Below are 16,574 nucleotides of genomic sequence, written 5' to 3' on the forward strand. Positions count from 1 at the left end.
CTTAGAGTAAGCTGTTGTTCAGGTAATAATTTATGACATAATTCATAAAACCTGAAGGATTTGTGAATATTTTCATAAACATCCCAAGGTAGACTAAAAAGCACCACTATAAAACAAGCTGTACTTCACATATTTCCAGAATATTAAAAGCCATTCTGTCAACTCTATCATTCTTGTCATCCATTAATGCCCAGTCCATGCTTTCTAGGAAGAGCATATGTACTCTTCCCTACCTTGAGGTAGCTTTGGCATCTTGTTAAATAGGGCAAAGCAATTGGTAATGATTTTGAGGGGGAGAAGAACTATACAGCATATTTCTAAAAGACCGTAGCCTGCAATGGTCACTTCTAGTTTCCTTGTAATGGCAACTGCAGGGAAAGCAAAGGGTCTGTGCGTCCATACACGCAGGGTGCCACTGACCTCTGCCGTAACCTAACGCAGAGTATCATGTGGTGGTATTCCCTTCTGTTCTCCATCTTCCTGAGGGAAATATATTCTTAACCCATAGAGGCCCCATCCTGAATGAAGGACTGTTCTTGCACATTTTGCATAAAGCAAAGTTTTTTGCATCTTAATTATCACAATGAATGGAAAAAGAGTCTTATGTTTAGGAATATAGAAAGATACGTGTTGATAACCAGTGTGATTTTAATCCACGTCACTAACATAAATGATTTAATATGCTCTTCATATTGGAATATAAATAGTAAAAACTGTGCAATTTTTCATAGCTGACTGGTGATATAACATGCTTATTAGATATGTCAACTTTAGCACTAATATGATTTGGAAGTCACTAATACTTAATGATTTTTTTTTCTACCTGGGACTCCATAAAAGATGAAGATATTTCATTCCCACTGTCATGTACAAAAGCTTTAACTTATCCATAAAGCTTTAAAATACTGAATTCTTACAGATAAGGGTTTCCAACTACTTCCTGACATTCAATCGTTATATAAGAAGATGCTAATATGTTGCATGGGGTCACCAACTTTATGAAAGAGTATTGTTAATTTTTTTAAACTATAGCAACAAATATGCATAGGAACAAATTTATTTTTTTTATGGGGAGGATGAAATTGCCACTAAATATCGACTTCTATAGTCAGTAATAATCACGAAAGAAGATATTCTGCGTTATAATATAGTCTGTGGGGTTATTCTGGGATCACGTATTTAAGATATTTCAGTCAGAGGGGTAAATTAATACAGGGGAAACATAGTAACTTTACAAAATGAAGACAGGGAGATTAATCTTTTTGAAAACTAAACACGTGAGTGTACAATGTCTGCTAAAATTTTATAATAATTTATATTAGGTTTGTTATTTAGAAAACCAGAAATATCAAAGCATAGTAGCCAATGTTCTCCCCTTCTCTATTGGCTTAGAGGTACCCAGATGGGGAAAAAATATTATTAATAAATTTTTAAATATCTTTCTTTGGGCTACTTATGCTTTGCAACATTTTTGAACCAGCTGAGGGTTACAGCTGATGAGATATAATGATGCTGGTCAAGTTAGCAAATAGTTGATATTCTAAAAAACTTCTTACTTTCAATTTGATTTGACTCTAGTCACATATTTATTACTGACAGATATCTGATGAGTTGGACACTCCATTCAAATATCCTTGATACTTAGCTTGTTAGCAAGTCTAATGGCAGTCTCTAAGCAATGATGGAGAAACTATTTGACCTCTTTAGCTGAAGTGGGCAAGACAGGAACATGAGGTTGTTGTTCAGGAGTGCACCGTTCAATTAAAGAGAGTCTATTTTGTGCTGAGCCAGGCCCTCCGCACAGTTTAAGACAGTATCACATTTGCTGCTATATAAATTAGCTTCCGAGGGCCGGTACAGCAGCCAAAAACCTTCTGGTTGTGGGAAGCTGCTGTGAATGTTCCCACTCCAAAGTCCTGAAATCCAGTCTCAGCAGTAGAGGGTGAAAAATGTGGGAATCTGGGAACCATTAAATCAGTGCTGCTGCAAAATAATTAACCTTAAGTGGTCTTATCCCGACACTTTGTTCCACCAGTCAAGTGTAACAAATCTGTAATAGCAGAGTCAATAGGGATAGAGCTCCACTGATTTTAGGCATTTTGCTAGCTTATAGCTGCTAAAGATCTGCTGTAATAATTACAGGTGAGGTACATCTTGCAAAGGCATTTTATCCATCATAATTTTCCTTTTTTCTGCCTAGCTTTAGATGAGCTGGCTGCCACTGTATAATTTGTGAAGGATCACTGATGTGCCAGCAAATGAAGATGCTATGTGAATTATTTTCATATCAACCGTTCAACCTCCAGACTAATATTGTTCATTAGGTGGACATATGTAATGAAGCAAGCGCAGTATTAATGGTTTGAGGGGATCTCAGCTGGGGTTCAGCAGAGATACCTTATATTTTGAAGAGAGACAGGAGAAGATTGAGTCTTGTTTCATGGCACATGATATCCTGCCTTTCCAAATATAATCCTTCATTTAAAACTAAGAGCAAATCACTCAGTGTTGTATATCCTACTGTCACTGATTTCAGCAAGGGTATCTCAGCTCATAGCCACTGAAGTCACAGTCATGAAGACAATCTTTGTGTCACGAATGGAAGAAGAAAATGGCTCTTTGGCGTTTGCCTGAGCAAGCAGTCAGAAGCAGTCACTGCAAGGTGTGACTTCTCCCATTCATCTTATTAATATCATTAACTCTGGATCTCACTTACACCAGCTGATCTCTAAATACAGCTATCTCTTTGATGACCAAGCATATACAGAAACAGAAATATTACCCTAGCTGATAGCATGGTACTCAGTGCATTAAGGTAAGGAATAATATGTCATAAAGATCTGTACACTTCACTGCATATTTCATTATATTAGTGATATATTATGCTGACACCTTGAATGATACAAGGCTTATGAACAAGCCTGGTTGGCTAGAAATGCCAGAAAAAAACACCTTTTCCTTTTTTCTCCCCTCTACATTTGACACCTGGTGCCAGACACAGTGAGTCACAGGAATTAACTCTCTGCCAAGTTCCAGCTGGTATGTTTCTGCTTCTGTGGCTGCTGAAACTTTTCACTTTCGCAAAAACACGAAGTGTTTGGGCCAGAGGCTAACCAACAAAGGAGGATTTTGAACCTGAGCATGTCGATCAATCTTTATTGACTTGGCATATTTTTCATCTGACTACTGAATGATATTTATTGTTTGCTGTCTTTCTTTTTCAGTGTGTGATGGGAGCGGGTGCAGATATCGTATTCATTTTTCAGTTTCAAGCACTGGTGTTTTTAATTTAATTCATTAATCTAACCTGGTAGCTTTATTTATTTAATTTTGCTCCACAAAAATATCTGGCATCATGTGGATGCATACCTAGGTTTTTTCAACTCTCAGTCACTTAATTTGTGGCATAAATTTATTCCCTAAGAAGACCTGATTTCATGTGGGATGGATGTTTCTCAGAAACAAAGTGGACTAGTCAGAAAAACCAGCAACTTACAATGACGTCATTCTTACTGTAGACAAAGAAATAATGATAGGAGCTGTCTCTCGTAAATTAGACAAAAAATGAGATATTTTATTTCCTTCACCACTAATACCAGAGAAAGGGAAAAACAAAATTGCACTTCTTTCTCATCCTTACTGAGCTCTGTGGCTGCAACAGTGATGCATTATAATTTATTTTTCTTATAATCTACAAAATTAATGTGAGGAAGCTGAAGAGACTGGGGCAGTGGAGGAATTGCTTGTTTCTGTTGGTAAATTAATTTTGTGATAGCTTGTTGCTCTGGACAGACCTCTTCTTCATCTGCACTGAAGATTAGACTTCAGAATTTTTTCACTGTCTTGTGAAATGTCACTGAACAGATGGTGCTTTTCACTGTTTTCTTGATTAGAACCCAATCTGTCAAAGTGCTTACACACATGCTTAACTTAAGCACAGCAGCACTCCCATTTGTATCAGTTTTATAATCAATGCTTTGTAGATTTTGGGTTTTAAATAATCATACCAACTAAGGAAAATTTTCCTTAAAATTTAGCACTCAGTTACGTTAGTTAGCTAAAAGACTTACGTAAACCTCTGACTGCAAAGAAGCCATTGCCAGAATCCCTCATTTGTGAATACACGGCAGTGTGGACGACTGCATATGCTAGCAGCAGGTTAACATGATAAAGTACGAAGGAACTGCATGCCTTAAGTACAGCTCTTAAACCGAACTTTTCCCAGCTCTCCTCAGCAGGGGACATTAAGCACGAGAAATCTCTTCCTGCTACAGGGTTTGAAGTGCTAAATCTATCACTTGTGAGTATTCAGAGAATGGAGAAGTATTTGCAATTTCTTTTATGAGGAAGAAAAAATTGCAGCCTGATAGAAAGATCAGCATCTGAACCGACCTCTCTGAGCTTGCAGGTTCAAAGCCATACTTCTGTCTTTTTAAGGGCTTTTTCTTTGGCCCAACCTATACACTGACTATCTCCCCTTTAAACCTGGCCTACTGAACAATTCCGTTTAAGGGTAGGGAAGGAAAATATTTTAGTAAACATTACTTTTCAGATGGGACACTGTCCTTGTACTTTCCCCAAACAATAATGCTATAGATTTCACTAAACATTTTTGAATGAAATATCATTTCATACAGGTGAGCAATAAAGGAGTACAAACAGGACACAGTCATCCTTCTATTACTTCACTGTTTTGATGTGGTTGTTTTAATTTTTTCAAATACCATTCTATCTGTTTCTTCAATTTATGGCTAGAGCAACCTTTCTGATTTGGTTTTTGGTTTGTTTGGGTTTTTTGGTTGGTTTTTCTTTTGTACATCTAAGGCTACACTCTTAAGATATCTTTTGAAACATTATGGTATGAAGCCACAGGTGTTACTATGGACCAGTAACTTCATGATATTACATAAAGACAATTCTCAGCTGAAACATGAAAACAGCTCCCAAAATCAAGAAGGACACACTTAACATCTATTTTCATAACAGCTATGAAAATAAACTCTAACTTCACCTCAACCTAACTTTGCCTTAAACCTTTGTCTCTTTCTTTTCTTCACTATTATCACTATTTTTGGTATATCATATTAGCTTAGAATTTGAATTTAAATTATCTGCTCCAGCACTACTTTCCTCTTCTTTAATATATTATTTCTTTTTTCTTCCATCTGATTACACCATTTGTAAGAAAAATTGTTTATGATGAAAAAAATCCATTTACAGCAGTAAAAATCAGTCACAGATCCATAGTTCACAAGAAAAAGAGAAATAATGCACTACTGAAATTACTTTACTTCAGAAGATTTATCAGAGTATTTCTTTGCATTGAATGCCAGTTCATCCATTATAATGTACATATTATGCGCTGGATTGTTTCATTATGCAATAAAGTTAATTGTCTCCTATCTGGTGTTAGCCAAAACATCATCAAACACCAAATGTACTCCTGGCCAAAATGTATAATAGTTGTGTGCTGAAACGATGCCTGTGATTTTAACAAAATAAACACAATTCAGGTGCTCTGTTCCAGGCCCTTCCACACAGTTATTTCATCATAATCACTTCATTGTCACTTTATCCTTCATGTCATACTCTCTATTTGTTTTTCAATCCATTGTCTGTTGCCATACATTTTGAGTGCAAGCTTGTTGAGATAAGGAATATGCTATTATTGTACTTTTTCATTACAAGTGTAAAGTGCCTAGTATATTGTAGCTGGCATCTCTGCAAGGAGGTACAAATGAAACATGAGCGACTGTTAGACAAAATAACAGAAGTGATTATATGCAGAAAATGTGTAAAAATGCTGTTTCAGTTGCACTAACAGCCATAATTTGAAAAAACTGAAACTGCTGCAGTTCAGTCATTATTCTTGAATATGGCACGATGTAGGATTGTGTTTAATGTACACCTAAAGAGGCCTTACAACAGGGACTTAGAATGATGGCATAGGATTTCAAGAAAATGCTGAGTTTTTTACAATTTCTACTAATCAAATATGACAAACACTGGATCTGATTTTTCCTGACAGCAGGCTTAAATATGCCAAAATTCATTAAACTAAACAAAATTTCATCTGCATCCTCAGGCTTAGTGATTTTAATAACCAAGTGCTTCAGAAGTTTCCTTCTGTTCCTATTCCCTCAAGGTTTTCTGTACTTTTATGCTAAATCCTTGAAGAATCCCTGCCTGGTTTTTGTGACTCAACTCTGTCAGGTGGCTGCTATGTTCATGTAGGAACTATATGTTTATGAAACGTAAAATTCCCTAACGTCTATAACTCTGCAGAAAGGAAAACCATAGAAGAAAATGTTCAGCTTAGACTGACTCTGAATTTAGATTACATGAGAATTTGTCTGTCAAAGAAGTATATGTCTACTATTTACCACCTTCAATGAATGGAAGAATTATTCTAAATAAAGTAGGAATAGATTTTTGTGGTGAATTATAAAGATCTACTTCAGATCTCTCTGCCCAGTTTCAGTACCTGCTCCAGGCATGGAAACATTGAAATTTTTCACTAAAATGACTAACGTAATTTTACAAATTAAGAGAAAGGGTGATTTTTGTCTTAAATTTGTTATCAGAAGCATTCAAACTTGTAAAAAGTAATAGTAATAATAATAAAAAAATAAAATCAGGTAGAATTGAGGTGAAGAAAATTTCAACAAACTGAAGTTTGCTATCATTAAGAACAGTAACAGGCACCGTTTTTTACTTCTTTGCCTTGACTGCAGCCAGCGTGAACTCTCACAGATTAGAGGATGCAGACTGTTATAGAAGACATTTGCTGAGGAACTTTATGGGAGTCATAATAAAACATGACAATAGACGATATGTGACTGTGAGCTCACTATTTTGAGTAGGTGCAAGCAAACCTTGTCCAAAACAGCCAGGTGTCAGCTTTTGGCATAACGTGTGGAGTCCATGCCTCGTATGGTTATGTAGGTTCTGCTGGGGATCGGGTTATCTTCAGAATCCATTTGAGTTCCCATGAGCTGCTCATATACTGCTCGCTCACATTGGCCTGAAAAATAGTGTGTAGTCACACCCAGTAAAGAAATGATTACAGGGAACAACCCTTTAGAGGATTAGGCCTCAGATTACTTAGACTTCTTCACTAAAATGTCGATCTATCCAGTTTTTAAGCAGCATAAAATCTTCAGTATTTTTGCCTGAATAATCATCTTATACCTCATCAGAAGAGATTTTTACCCAGTGTCTTAATCAATATAATATCAGAACTATGTTTTTTCAATTTTTTTTCTTTTAAATGAGGGAAACATTAATAAGTATTGTACCTCTCCTTTGTATCAATAAAATATTAGTAAATTCAACAAATGAGTCTTAATTTGAACTGATGGGAAGAAAGATTCTGTTGACATAAATCTCCACAGATGCAGCCTAATCTTCAAATAGATTAATATAGTAACAAATTAAGGTTATAATTGTACATATTCTATTTGAATGGTTGGTTAACTAGGCTTTAAAATGTGAGTGATTGCAATGGAGTCTATGTAAAAGGAACTGTTGTGTCTAACAGGTCAGCTACCGGTGGAGAAAAAGCCAGGACAGACCACAAATGCTAGAAGGAGAGACAAAGTGAGACAGTTTTACTAATGATGATTCCTTCAGTGGATTCCAATCTGACCAATTAATACCAGTAGACAGAAAAACACTTTTCATGGAAGCTGAACTGAAAGTAGTACTTTAGCTCCAGAGATAAAGCAGACCTCTGTGAAGTATTTCTTCTTTCTACCTGTGTTTAATGGTATGCTGACGTATTCATACACATGCCTGAAGATCTGGCAGGTGATGAACAGACATGGCATCAAGATATGCATTAAGCAAAAGAAAGAAGCTTAATGTTCTTTTTCTATGATAAAATTATAAGATAGGACACATATTTTCAGTTTAATTCTTTGAGATGTTGGAGAATCAAAAATTGATTTTGGATCTGCATTTAGAACAGCTAGTGAATAATCAGGAAAGGCACTGAATGCACTGAAAAACATGGTGAACACAGGAGATTCTGGTAATTTTTATAGTCTTTAAGGTATCATGTCAGTTACCATTCCACTTCACCAGCCAAAATAATCTATCCTTCCACTAAGGCTCTCTGGGGAAGGGTTAGAATTGCCTAATAGAATCTTACAAGTTAATGATAGCTTTATCTGTTTTCAAGGAACACTGTGTTGTCAGATTCCTCCCCTGAAGATGCTTGTGTGTGCCGAACAGGAAAGGAACACCTCCGAGGAGCAGAAGCCTGTAGCTGCCGCTACCTGAAGGCTATAAAACCACACTCGCACACATTTCACTGAATCTAATACTTTCTTCTTGCTAAGAGTTGTCAGAACTACTACATCAGAAAATTGCTATGAGGAGATTGTACCATCATTTATGAATAAAATACCTATACTGAGCAACATTTAAAACAGGATAGCTTAATCCTCACCCCCCCCCATTATTTTAGAATGTCATCCTACACTTTTGCCTGAAATATATACCCTGTAGTCAATTATAAATAAAAACTGTCTTATAAATTATGTTTTACAGCTTATTGCAACCAATAAAGAACAGCATGGCATGTTTTGATGTCTTCCAAAAATGAACTATGACACATTAACGTGAAATCTGTTTTTTTCATTTCCCATTCTAAAAGTTTACACACAGTTCTTTTTTTCTCACCCTTCAGTTAAACCTAAAGCTTTTGCATCATTTCTGTTTCTGCTAGTGATTTATCCAGGCATAGAGTCATCGTACCATAGCCATCTAAGCAACAATAAAACACAAATCTGAGTAATAATGACATTTCACTACCCAATATCTTGGTTATTTTGACATTGACTGTACAAGTGTAACACTGCTTATGAAGTGTATCTTTGGTATGTAACAGCAGGCTGTGATTTCTACCTTCATCCATAGTTAATCGATCCACTAATCATGATCCAAAGGTGCAGAAAACATAATGTGCTCATGAGTTACATCTGTATGTAACTAGGGAGAGCTAAATATATAAAGTAGTAATAGATACGGTGCTATGATTTTCAACAACTCATAATAGCTGCATTTTGCTTTGATTCACAATTATTTTGGGACAATAAAATTATCATAGTGTATATAATCACCTACCTACCAGAACAACTTTTTCCCTGAATACTTGGAAGAAAATACTCCGTTGGGTACTTCTGGGATTTTTTTTTTTACTGAATTATTTTATTAGCATCTTTTGAATAGAATATTTTTAATAGAAAGTTCTAAATGAAAGGATTAGAAATCTCACAGGGAATAAATTCTGAATTTAGAATTTCAAGAAGGTAAGCCAGAAGTCTGACACAGGACACACTTTAATCTTCTAATCTTTGAAGGAAAAATTCCCTTTCTTTTTGATAACAATCATTAATTTATAAATTATTGGCTGATGAAGAGTAATTTTTAAAGATTATTCTGAGAAAAATTTAAATTACTAATACAATTAAAGATTGTCTTGGAAAATAAATTTTCTTTATATCATTTTATTTTCTACTGTAAGCCTTTAATACAGAAAAGCAGAATTATATGATTTAGTTATCTAATTTTTAAAACCTTCATGTTAGTATTTACAAGCCATGCAGATTTATCAAGGTCACTTTAGCTATGAAGGTTTCTGCAATTCTGGGAGATCCACAGCAATTGTTATAAGCTTATAACAGTGTGTCGCTCTCCCTCAGACATGACAATTTGTCATCAGCTTTTCTCCATTTCTATTGTGCTTCTGATAAAATATTTCAAAACATTTACAAATTTTGTAGCTTTTGTTATTTCTTTCTTTGATGTAAAAAGACTGAAAATGTGTTCAAAACCTGGAATAACAGAAAAAAAACCCCAACAGATAGATCTGATTCAAAGGTTACTTTTCAAAGTGTATTGAACTCTTGAATTATCCATCTTCTATTTTTTATTTTTGTCATATTTACATCAATATTACTTTTTCATCACCTGTTCAGAGGTTTTCTTGTGATCTTTTTTGGTGTTATTTAGGTTAGAACCATTTCAGTACATTTTGCATTTTAGTACCCTTTTTTCCTAAATTGTGAATTGTAGCCGAATAGAAGACAAATACTCTGTGGGCTTTTTATGCGATCATCCTATTATGTTATTTCTTCTAAGGAGCAATTTGAGAGGTGGCTACTGTTTCATTTATGTGCACAAATCCATATATTGACTCCTCTAAATTATTATACTTTGTAAGCTACTAGCAGTTTCTTTCTTGTTTCTTTCTACCTCTTCCCTCCACTGAAACAAGCCTACTTATCTTCTTAATATCCAGGGTGAAGTTAACAAGCCACACTTGCATCGGTTAGTCAGCAGAAAGAAATTATGAGGCCCTACGGGGTTCCCAGATATGCCAAAAGAAGTTCAATCCAGACAGCCTGCAAATGCTCTTTATTAAGTCCCACAAAACCATCCTGTGCTCGTTACTGCTTTTAGTCCCCAGTAGTCCCCAGGCAGGAAGGAGCCTCCATACGTAGGATGCTCTGCAATCTTAGAGTAAAACAGAACCTTAGCCCTGGAGATCTCAGAATGTGAATGCAGAAAGCATCACCATTATTTTTAGGAGATGATGATAGAGAACTGAAATGTGGATGAGGCGAGATAAATTTCCAGGGCGGTGTAGGAAGGCTGGCCTCAGACTGAGCCCCATTCATTTCGGTTGTCCATGTAATTTATCAGGTTTATTTTTAAACTGGATCCAGTTTTCCAATGGACCCAATGAATAACCTGTTTATTTGTAGAAAGTGGATCAAGCTAACAGGTGACTGATTATTATTCCCTGCAGAGGAAACAGCTGGGTTTTTCTTGTCGGAGAGGCAAAACCTGAACTTCCACCTTCCCTGTGAGCCCTCAGCCTGCTGCTTTTGCTCTGGCTATCCTGGTGCAGTATCCTTTCCAGCTCCAGGGAAGTGTCAGTCTTCTATAGCAGAAAATACAAAAAGGTTAAAAACTCGTGCTGTTATTGGTACTGGACCTGAGGCATGGTCGAAGTGGGAGGAGGGGGCACCCAGGACACCAACACATCTGTGGTGACTGCGGGGTGACTGCGCAGAGAAGAAGAAGCTGTCTCCTACCATGCCACATCTCTGCATGTAGCTGTTACTCCTGTGGAAATATTTATTCATAAGACGAGGGGGCACGTCCTCTTAGTTTTCTTTAGAAATTGATCTGTGGAATAGTCACTCCTTTCCACATAGAAAAACCTTGATAAACAGCTGATGTTTTGCTTTTCTATGTAGGTTTTGTTTTTAGTTTCCCATAAACAGCAGCATATGGTATATAGTGTGGGTTTTAGTTCAATACAAAGTGAAAATGTGAAAGGAATCTTCACACTGCTTTGATTATAAGATATTCTCAGGGCAGAAAACTTTTATCTTCATAAAAACAAAACCTGAAATCTTTGTGCTGTGCACGTTGGGATTTTTCCTTGTGTTTTAATGTATTGCTAAAGGTTAAAGTGTAAGTAAAATCATAGGTCAAGAAACTTAAAACCAGTTCTTTTTTTGTTATCTTATGCAACAAAAATATTTTTTCCCTGAAACAGGAGCAAAAATGCTCTGCTGTTTTTATTTTGCAATAATTTAGATTTCACAGGATATTGCCTCAGGACCAGGATAAGATACCCCAGACCAAATCAAGCACAGTCTCATATACTAGTGTCCTGTCTCCAAGACTGAAAATTGGACATCATGACTTGATTGTTAGAGAACTTTTCTGTTACTTATTTCTTTATGTCCTGAATTTAAATAATGTTATTCCTCTTAAAAATATAAATTAATCCCTGTTTAAGTAGATGTTCTAATACCTGATACAACTAAAAATAATTTTACTTAAGATTTGTAATTTTAAATTTAAATAATAGGAAATAAAAATTTTTATAATATAGCCTATTTAAATCAACTTTAAAAATATCCTTTTATGAAGGATTCTAGTCTCTAGAATTTATCTTGTTCCAGCAAATACTACAGTTTAATGACAAAGTAAGTGTTTTTTTCCAGACAAGTTCCTTTCTATTAATGTGTTTATATTTCTGGACTTCACATTTTGCTGAATGTGTTGTTGTTTTTTTGTTATGAAAGGAAAGGCCTAGCTGACCTTTTGAATGCTGTTCCTTATTGATCAGGTGAAAGGGGTTTTCATCAGATCACTTCAGAATCTCAGAAAAGATTTAAAAAATAAAGACAGTTTGAATTGTAAATATGGGCCAAGTGTGAGATGATCTTTATTTTATCTAATGACATCCCAGCCTTTGCAAGCTTATAATATTTACAGAAATATTTGACTAGCCAAATTCTAAGGCAATATGTAAACTTTCTTGAGTATGGTAGTTTAGAAAAGAAATCCTGACAGACCACTAAGTTGAGGGAAGCAGATGACAATTTTTTACAACTATAAATTACAGGCATTTGTTTATTTCTATTTAGCATTTCTATTGCAGACTGCATACTGATGATGTGAATTGGATGGATAGATGTTGACTAATCTGTAAACACTTTAATTGGCTTCTGAAATGTAGCAGAATTGTATGCCAGGGTTTTATCCACAATTAAGTCAAGTTTTATGAACTTAATTCCTCACTATTGTTTGCTGCCAAAATAAAATTATCGAAGTCTTTGCTCATTGACATGCCGCAAACAATTACGGGGTTGTTTACGCGCATTAGTTTGGAATTTTGTGATGAAACAGCCTGTGCTGAAAGTGCTGGTTTGGAGCATCTTGTTGCATTTTGACAGAATTTTCTTTGGAAAAGAGTCTTAGGTCTCAGCTGTAATTTGGAAAATATGAAGAGGCAGGAAGGTGCGCAGAGGAATGTGTGAGCGCCTTGTGTGCACCCGAAAGGGGTCACCCACCACATCGTGTGCTCCACTGACTAGAAATCTACCTACTACATTGTAAGTTCATAAGTTTACTTAAATTTCTGTCATTTTGAGAAGCAAATGTGAAAGTCCAAGCCTAAGGAAATGAAAGATTATGGGAAGTTTTCTCATACTTTCTCTCTGCTGTACAGAATCACTGTACAGATGCAGACAGTGCCTTTCTCATACTTCTCTGTGTGTGCCTGGTAGTGGGTTTTTATTACATCTGTTGCAAGATGAACAGCGATCTCCATTCTGACACACGCTTTAAGTTTTTTAGAGGTCTGTTTTAGTTAGTTACATCTCAGTGAGTTACAGCAAAATTTGCCCGAAGTCCAATGAGATTCACTCTTAAAATTAAATTTGGAGAGGCAGGCTCCCAGTCAAGCTGATTATGTGTTCATAAGTGCAGTTACTTAGGTGTGATATTTAGTTAAAAAAAGTAAGTGTGCATTAATATGGCAACCTAAGACAACTATAGTGAAATAAGGAGGAGAAAAATTAGGCTTACGAGATTAGGCATCTGCCTCTTTCAACATGAATCTATCCCTCCTCCAGATTGCTTTTGCCATTTTGCCATATGTTCCTTTTTACTTTCTGTTTGCTTACAAGGATGGCTAGCTTACAGGGGACTAAATCATCTACAAAGTTTAGTTTGAAGAAAATGGCTAAATAATAAAAAAATTCTGTGCTGATTTTGATTTCATTGTAAGGAACTTAAACTGAACATACATTGAGTGTTATAATAAATAAAAGAAACACTTTTTCTCAACATTATCAAGCATGACAACTATTGCTAAAGACACCACAGAAACTTTGGCATTGATACACAATTGGTAACTAAGTGGTCTGAATAAACACACTGAATGTGCATTACATAAATGACTGTCGCGGTTTAACCCCAGCTGACAACTAAGCACCACACAGCTGCTCGCTCATCCTTCCCCCGCTGCCGGTGGGATGGGGAGAGAATCAGAAAAACAGAGTAAAACCCATGGATGGAGGTAAAGACAGTTTAATAGGACAGCAAAGGAAGAGAAAATAATAAAAATAATTACAATGATAAAAGACTATACAAAGCAAGTGATGCACAATGCAAGTGCTCACCACCCACCAGCTGGTGCCCAGCCAGCCCCTGCGCAGCGATTGCTGCCCCCAGCCAACTCCCCCCAGTGTATATACGGAGCATGACGTCGCGTGCTATGGATTGTCCCTTTGGCCAGCTTCTCACTGGAAGGGCATGAGAAGCTGAAAAGACCTTGATTAGTGTAAGCACTACTTAGCAACAACTAAAATTTGAGTGCGTTATCACATTATTCTCATGCTAAATCCAAACCACAGCACTGTACCAGCTACTGGGAGGAATATTAACTCTGTCCCAGCCAAAACCAGGACAATGCCTTACATATAGTCATTTAAATTCTCAATCTTTTAAATACATTTTAATTCTGTATTTTATATGCTTACTTTGTAATTTTCATTGCTTTGGCAGAAGAAAATATCAGGAATGTTATTTAAATGCAGTAAAGGATATTAATAACATAGACATCTTTACATTAGCTGAAAATAAAAAAAATCCTGTGCATATATGAGTTTAAGGAAAAGTGGAAAGTTCATATGCAATATTCTCTTTTTTCTGTATTATTTCTTACCAGCTATAAGGTCCACAGGAAATTCTTTCCACCCAGTTTGCTACTTCTGATTTCTGAAGTAATAGTTGGGTTTTTTTTAATCACTTACATGATTTTAAATTCCTTGTATTTGAAAAAGTGAAATTCTATAAAAGGAAAAAACATTTCATCACTTATTTCCAATCTGCCTAGACAGTTGGCAACATTTTGCAAGCCTCTTATGATGATTTGGTGTTTTTCTATATTTTAGCATTTTCTTTTTTTTTTTTTTCCATCTATTGGCTTTTCTTGCTGGTTCCCCCGCCCCAGCTTCCTATTCTTACTCTATGCTATTCCCTGCCTGGACATTCATTTAAACCCTAACATGTACCTATTGCATCTTGACTTCTCTAGTTCCTTGTTAAGAGATATCTGAGTGAAGACACTGACATTTTTAGGTACTAAATGGCAGAAAGTTGCAAATCTTTCAGGAAAAAATGCATTATCTTAGAATGCATTATAGCAACCAGAGGTGGCTAAATACCTGCCCCATGTCTCTAAAGGAGCTTTCCTGTGGAAAAGGAGAGAGAGAAATATTTTTTAATCCTTCCCATGTCCCTTTTCCACAGATCCAGGTATTGCTTTCTGTTGGGATATAGAGGATGATGGATATAAAGCCTCAAAACAGAGAGATACTGTCTTGAGCTTCCAATCACACAACGAATTTCTGCACTTTTCTCAGATCATCTTTCACTAATAAAGTAATCTCGTCCCTAACATTTATTTAAGAATTACTTTATTTCAGGTTAGTATAATGGTTCCTCTTTGAAGAATTCCAGGCTTTTTTGTTCTAAACATAACAAAAGTGGCCACTGATTTTTTTCAACTTTTTTTTTTTCTAATAGCTAAAACCTGATTCTTGCTAAAGCACATTCTAAATCCTTACAAAACTGCACTGCAGTGAAATCTCCCCTATTATTAAGCTCTGTCACCCAGTTAGCTGCCTAAAATTGGTATAGATTTATCTGTGAAGCTAATTATCCTTGCAAGGAGCTTGTTTGAATTGCAAGGCCTCTTTATCCCTAACCAGCCTGAAAGAGAGTGCTCGATGCTAGGCAGAGGTAGTGTTCAAAGTGTGAGATAATTGTACATAGGCCCTACTCTCCCTCCCACAAAGCCCATGTCTCTGGTATTTGCTATTTTATGCAGGAACATTAAAAACTTGTATTTTTAAGCTCTGGCTGTGCCTCACCAGTTATCCAGTTCATGGGCACTGGTGGAAGTGCAGCAATTTAGGGCAGCATCTGACCTGTTACTGTGGGTGCCCAGTGCTGGCTGTTGAGCCCCTAACTCTGCTTGGATATTTTATCCAGCTTCTGCAGTATCATTTTGTTTTACCACAGTACTGTTCTTGGGCAGAATAAAAGGATATCGAAATACTCAAGGCAATATTCATTATGGTTACTATTCCTCTAATCAGAAACGAAGGAGCTAATGAAGATTTGCCATGTGTTATCTAGTGTTGCTGTTTTAATTTTGTATTTTCTAGCAACAGACTTCATTAACCATACAGAAAGTCTGGTTTAGGTGCTCTAGAAGTTAATGTGGTTGTATATGCTAGTGAGCATAAGTATGTATTGCGTATTATATATTTATTTTTATACATAATTATGGATATGTCTTACAATTACTACTTCAGGCAGTACATAATAGCACTCTCTCCTATTTTACAGCAAACATCAGCTTTGTAATTAACATTTGACAGTTTGTTACAAAAAAAATTGTCTTTAAGTTTTTAAAAATAATTTAACGTGCACACTTACAAAAAGTTACGAGCAATGTAAGTATTAATTCAATGTACCAAAAAGTAAAGGCTAACACATATTTAAGCCAAAGATAACTGATATTTGCATAGAAGATAAACTGATTATATTGTATAAGTGATTTGGGGGCTTGCATTCTGTAGAAGATTCATGAAGGGGCTGTGGAGGATCACATCTTGCAGACATCACTGATAATTGCAGGGCTGCTTAAACAGCATTTGAATTTTAAAGTTAATGAAAATAAACAGAAACTA

Source organism: Phalacrocorax carbo, chromosome Z (assembly GCF_963921805.1).
Source record: "Phalacrocorax carbo chromosome Z, bPhaCar2.1, whole genome shotgun sequence".
NCBI classification, from domain to species: Eukaryota; Metazoa; Chordata; class Aves; order Suliformes; family Phalacrocoracidae; genus Phalacrocorax; species Phalacrocorax carbo.